This window comes from Pleurodeles waltl, chromosome 4_2 (genome assembly GCF_031143425.1).
Source record: "Pleurodeles waltl isolate 20211129_DDA chromosome 4_2, aPleWal1.hap1.20221129, whole genome shotgun sequence".
In the NCBI taxonomy this organism is placed as follows: Eukaryota; Metazoa; Chordata; class Amphibia; order Caudata; family Salamandridae; genus Pleurodeles; species Pleurodeles waltl.
This window is the reverse complement of record NC_090443.1, coordinates 967,906,986-967,913,760: the sequence shown is the minus strand read 5'-3', so window position 1 is coordinate 967,913,760 and position 6,775 is coordinate 967,906,986. Positions and strand designations below refer to the sequence as shown.

At 47.2% G+C, this 6,775-nt stretch overlaps 1 pseudogene; it reads right to left on the bottom strand.

The window, feature by feature from the left end:
* Nucleotides 1–390: 390 nt before the first annotated feature.
* On the bottom strand, nt 391–445 carry LOC138294303 (U7 small nuclear RNA; annotated as a pseudogene).
* Nucleotides 446–6,775: the final 6,330 nt, after the last annotated feature.

The window sequence follows — 6,775 nt, the reverse complement described above, 5'->3', positions numbered from 1 at the left end:
GCATGTGGGTCTCGGGTCCACTACCTCACTCTATGCATGTCTGTTTTGCTGAACATGTTAAGCACATTGTAATCATGTATTTATCCCTGGAAATCCAACTTCTCATAAAGAATACTGGTTGCCAGCAAATCTAGAATAAAAGTAACCTAGACTAAAACCTTTCGGCTTTCAAACCAAGCCAAAATTGTATAGTCTTGAGCAAAGAATGTGCTTCACTGTACCCCAATGTGTTTTACTAAACCATCCGTTGGCATAATATCAATAGATAACAATACCAACAAAACATATTTATAGTCCACTTTCTATTATAAAATCGTTATGATCAGCAGTAACAAAATATAGAATGTAGATCCTTAAAAATGCTTTAATACTATTGTTCTTACATAAATAGGTGGCTTCTCTTTCAGAGAAACCTTCTAGACAAATAGTAAAGAACTGTGATTTGAAAATAAGGGCTCAAATTCATAAGGGTAGAGTTAAGTAACACCCACTTGTATTAGGACTTGTTCGTTTTTTGTTTTTTTTTCATTTTTTCTTTACCTTATTCACTTCTAGTAGAATGGCAAGAAGTCAGAGATCTGAGGGTACTAACGAAAGACAGTATTGACAATTTAACACATAGAAACAAAGGAAAAAGGTTGTTGGCCCTGCGAGAAAATATGCAAATATTTGTTCTGTGGCCACGCCCCACCTAAGATCTGCCGCCAGCAAACCAAACGCTTAACTGGCGCAGAATGCCTTGCCATTTCTTTGTACGTCACTGGAATGAGAGGCGTGGTGTCCATACTGGACAGGATTAAAAAACGTAGAACAGAGCAGATATTAGCTAACAAACGGCCATTGCGTAAATAATAGAAGGGGAACCCTCCAGTAGGAGGTAAGTAATACACTAATTATATAAACTAGTAAACAGTAATAGGCATAGAAAAGGTAAGAAAACGGTGCAAATGTAGATAACCAGTAGTGACACTAAGGGGAGCCCAAACCATATACCAAATAAAATGGAATGTGAACACAGGACGCCCACCTAGGTATGTGGAATGTGTAGAGGGGAGCTGGGAGTACTAGAAAACCACAGAGGTAAGTAACACAGTACCCCCAAAAGACTAGGAAAGAAGGAGTAAATCACTGGATGTTCCCCAAACCACCCAAAAGGAAGGAAAAGAAGAAAAGAAGACACCCAGACAAGACTGCAAGAAACCAGCGGTCGTTTCCAGGAGAAGAAGACCTGTGGAGAGAGGGGACCAAGTCCAAAAGTCACAGTGGAGTCCAGGAGTAGGAGCTACTACCCACCCAGCTGTACTTGCAGGAGTTGGTCAACTGTGAGGAAGGACAGGTCAAACTGATGGATGCAGAAGATACCCCACGCTGTAGTGTAGATTGCAGACAGATGTCGGTGGAGGAATTCCATCAACAAGCTTTGGCAAAGGCAAATTTGTGGTTAGTGGGAAAGTGGTGCTGCCCTCGGAACAGCAAGGGCCAGGAGGACTCAACCCAGAAGGGGAAGTCAGAGGGGGCCCTCAGTAACAGAGAGAGCCCACAGGAGCAGAGGCAGCACCCACCGGAGTCCCACAGGACGGGGACACAGAAGTCGAAGAAGGAGCCCACGCAGAACTACAGAAAGGGATCCCGCGCCGCAGGAGAACCACTCAGAGGGCTGTGCGTCGCAGAAAGAAGTGCTGGGGACTAGAGCTACATATCACCTGAAGATCCCTTGGAGGAGATGCGAAGAAGCAGTGGCACCCGTAAGAGACTCAGTAAAAGGGAGTACTGTCCTGCGTGGGAATGCAAGAACTTACCTCCACCAAAGTTGTATAGCTAGTAGAGAGGACCAAGAGGACTACTCCGGACCACCATCTGTGATGCAGGATCCATGCAGCTCAGGAGGAACGGAGATCCACGCAGCCGGTTGTCATTGCAACAGGTGCCTGCGGATGCAGGGGGGTGACTCCTTCACTCCAAGGGAGATTCCTTTTTTGTCATAGTGCAGACTGAAAACACGCTGCTCTCAGTGGATGCATAGCCGGTGGACATGTTGCAGTTGCTGGCAGGAGCCCTGGAAACAATGTTGTAGAAGAGGTCTTCTTCTTGGAGGCAGGTTGTCAGGTCCTGGAGGTTGCAGTTACAGTTCTGAAGGCCAGAAGCCGAAGTGGAGGTTGCAGAGGAGTCCTATTAGAATCTTGCAAGTCGAAGCTGTGGACCCACGCAAGAGAGAGACCCTACATAGCCCTGAAAGGGGGATTGGTCACCTAGCCAGATAAGCACCTATCAGGAGGGGGCTCTGACGTCAGCTGCCTGACCTGGCCACTCAGGTGCTCCCGAGTTCCCTGACAACCTTGGAAACAAGATGGCAGAACCCAGGGACCCTCTGGAGTAGAACTGAGCATGGACAGGGGAGTGATCACTCCTCTTTCCATTGTCCAGTTTCGTGCCAGACCAGGAACTGGGGGTCCCTGAACTGGTGGGCACGTGTTTATGCACGGACGGCACCAAATGTGCCCTTCAACGCATACAAGTGGCTTTGGGAGGCTACCCCTCCCAAGCCAGCAAAACCTATTTACAAAGGAAGAAGGTGTTACCTTCCTCTCCCAAAGGAAATCCTTTGCTCTGCCTTTTTGGGTTTGATCAAATCAAGCAGCAGGAGAGCAGAAACCAGTCTGAGTGGTAGCAGCAGCTTGTACTGCCTGGAAAACCATGTAAGACTAGTGGTAGCAATTCGGGGGTTCCTCTTAGGAGCCTCCAGAGTGCATGGAATCATACTTCCAATACTTGCAACAGTATTGGTGTATGATTTTGACATGTTTGATACCAAACATGCCCAGGTTCGGAGTTACTATTATGTAGCTGGACATAGGGAGTGACCTATGTCGAGTACATGCGTAAAATGGCGTCCCGCACTTCTAAAGTCCAGGAAAATGGGCCTGGAGGTTGAGGGGGCATCTCTACTAATGAAGGGGTGCCGTCATACACAGGTACTGGATTCTTCCCTCTGGGCTGAGAGGGCGTACCATAAGGGTGACTTATAGTGAACTGGTGCAGTGACCTGTAGCGAAAACGGGTGCATACACCTGTTTCAAGCAGACTGCAATGGCAGGCCTGCAGAACCCTTTGCATGGGTTCCCTGTGGGTGGCAGAATAACTGCTGTAGCCCATAGTAATCCCCTGCTACCCCAATGCCCTATACCATATACTAGAGACTTACATGGGGGGACCAGTATGCCAACTTTGGGAGGAAAAATGTACAGTTACCAAGTTAGAAGGGAGAGAGCATAATCACTGGGGTCCTGGTTAGCAGGATCCCAATGAACACAGTCAAACACACTAATAACAGGCAGAATAATGGGGGTTACCATGCTAGAAAGAGGCTACTTTCCTACAGGTACTTTCACTGTCACTGGGAGGAGGCTGATAAAAAGAGATGCACACATCAGCATGAGCCTTTGTGGCCAGCTCCTGTTGATCTTCCTCTGCAGATCTCAACCTTGCATTTTTTATTAGCAGCTTGCTCTGTTGCCTTGGTGGAAGATTTAGGCTAATGATATCATCAACTCCCACAACCAACATGGATTTGTTGGCTATTCCTTCCATGCCAACTTACCATTCTGCATACTTGACCAGATCAAACCACTTAATGAGAAGGAGAAGCTGCCTTGAGCTTTGTGTAAAAATGTAAAAACTTGGGCTCATCTTCATGAACAAAGTGTTGTAGAAAGCACCATTTATGCCATTTTTCCAAGTTTTCTTAGCGAGGGTCCTCCCTAGTCTCCCCTTGTATTGGTGAGGTTCGCTCATATGCAGCATATGGGGACTGGTGTGATCAAATCTGCCAGGACTGCTTTGGTTTTCCAGTCGGGCCCAACCTACTGGACTCGTCATGTGGCAGCCCCTTCCTAGGGGCATTGACTACACCCACTCAACAAACATCCAACCCAGATGTCACCAGCCAGATGACCCTGTCAATAAAAGGCCCTGGGTGTGGGAGTTCATGGTCACTTAAGTGCCCATACTGCTTGCGTATGTGTGGTCTGTTTCATTAGCATGTGGGTCTCGGGTCCACTACCTCACTCTATGCATGTCTGTTTTGCTGAACATGTTAAGCACATTGTAATCATGTATTTATCCCTGGAAAGCCAACTTCTCATAAAGAATACTGGTTGCCAGCAAATCTAGAATAAAAGTAACCTAGACTAAAACCTCTCAGCTTTCAAACCAAGCCAAAATTGTATAGTCTTCAGCAAAGAATGTGCTTTGCTGTACCCCATTGTGTTTTACTAAACCATCTGCTGGCATAATACCAATAGACAACAATAACAATACCAACAAAACATATTTATAGTCCACTTTCTATTATAAAATCGTTATGATCAGCAGTAACAAAGTCTAGAATATTGGTCTTTAAAAATGCTTAAATACTATTGTTCATACATAAATAGGTGGTTTCTCTTTCAAAAAAACCTTCTAGACAAATAGTAAGAAAAACTGTGATTTGAATATAAGGCCTCAAATTCATAAGGGTAGAGTTTAGTAACACCCACTTCTATTAGGACTTGTTCGTTTTTTTTTTTTTTTTTTTTTTACCATATTCACTTTTAGTAGAATGGCAAGAAGTCAGAGATCTGAGGGTACTAACGAAAGACAGTATTGACAATTTAACACATAGAAACAAAGGAAAGGTTGTTGGCCCTGCGAGAAAATATGCAAATATTTGTTCTGTGGCCACGCCCCACCTAAGATCTGCCGCCAGCAAACCAAACGCTTCACTGGCACAGAATGCCTCGCCATTTCTTTGTACGTCACTCGAATGAGAGGCGTGGTGTCCATGCTGGACAGGGTTAAAAAATGTAGAACAGAGCAGATATTAGCTAACAAACGGCCATCGCAGAAAATAATAGAAGGGCAACCCTCCAGTAGGAGGTAAGTAATACACTAAGGGGCATATTTATACTCCGTTTGCGCCGAATTTGCGTCGTTTTTTTCGACGCAAATTCGGTGCAAAACTAACTCCATATTTATCATTTGGCGTTAGACACGTCTAGCGCCAAAGTTAATGGAGTTAGCGTCATTTTTTTGCGTGAACACCTTCCTTGCGTTAATGATATGCAAGGTAGGCGTTCCCGTCTTAAAAAATGACTGCGATGCATATGCGTCGTATTTATACTCCCGGGGAAAAATGACGCCCGGGAGTGGGCGGGACTAAAAAACCCGCAATTGCGCCGGATTTTAGCGCCTGGGTCAGGGCAGGCGTTAAGGGACCTGTGGGCTCAGAATGAGCCCAGAGGTGCCCTCCCAAGCCCCCAGGGACACCCACTGCCACCCTTGCCCACCCCAGGAGGACACCCAAGGATGGAGGGACCCACCCCAGGGACATTCAGGTAAGTCCAGGTAAGTATTATTATTATTTTTTTGTGGCATAGGGGGGCCTGATTTGTGCCCCCCTACATGCCACTATGCCCAATGACCATGCCCAGGGGACAGAAGTCCCCTGGGCATGGCCATTGGGCAAGGGGGCATGACTCCTGTCTTTGCTAAAACAGGAGTCATTTCAATGGGGGATGGGCGTCGTAAAAAAATGGCACAAATCGGGTTGTGGCGAATTTTTTGCCTCAGCCTGACTTGCACCATTTCTGGACGCCCATACGCCATTTTCCCCCTACGCCGGCGCTGCCTGGTGTACGTCGTTTTTTTTGACGCACACCAGACAGCGCCGGCGGCTAACGCCGGCTAACTTCATTCAATAAATACGGCGCCCGCATGGCGCTTCAGAATGGCGTTAGCCGGCGCTAATTTTTTTGACGCAAACCTGCGTTGGCGCAGTTTTGTGGCAAAAAGTATAATTATGGGCCTAAGGGGCATATTTACACTCCGTTTGCGCAGAAATTGCGTCGTTTTTTTTTACGCAATTTCGACGCAAAACTAACTCCATATTTATACTTTGGCGTTAGACGCGTCTAGCGCCAAAGTCCATGGAGTTAGCGTCCTTTTTAAGCGTGGACACCTACTTTGCGTTAATTATATGCAAGGTAGGCATTCCAGTCTAAAAAATCGACTCCGAGGCATGTGCGTGGGATTTATACTCCCGGGCAAAAATCACGCCCGGGAGTGGGCGGGTCAAAAAAACCCGCATTAGCGCCGGATTTTAGCGCCTGGGTCAGGGCAGGCGTTAAGGGACCTCTGGGCTCAGAATGAGCCCAGAGGTGCCCTCCCCTGCCCCCAGGGACACCCCCTGTCACCCTTGCCCACCCCAGGAGGACACCCAAGGATGGAGGGACCCACCCCAGGGACATTAAGGTAAGTTCAGGTAAGTATTTTTTTTTAATTTTTTTTGTGGCATAGGGGGGCCTGATATGTGCCCCCCTACATGCCACTATGCCCAATGACCATGCCCAGGAGACAGAAGTCCCCTGGGCATGGCCATTGGGCAAGGGGGCATGACTCCTGTCTTTGCTAAGACGGGAGTCATTTCAATGGGGGTTGGGCGTCGTAAAAAAATTGCGCAAATCGGGTTGAGGCGATTTTTTTGCCTCAGCCTGACTTGCACCATTTGTGGACGCCCATACGCCATTTTCCCCCTTCGCCGGCGCTGCCTGGTGTACGTCGTTTTTTTTAACGCACACCAGACGGCGCCAGTGGCTAACGCCGGCTAACGTCATTCAATAAATACGGCGCCCGCATGGTGCTTCAGAATGGCGTTAGCCGGCGCTAATTTTTTTGGCGCAAAACTGCGTTAGCGCAGTTTTGCGTCAAAAAGTATAAATATGGCCCTAAGGGGCATATT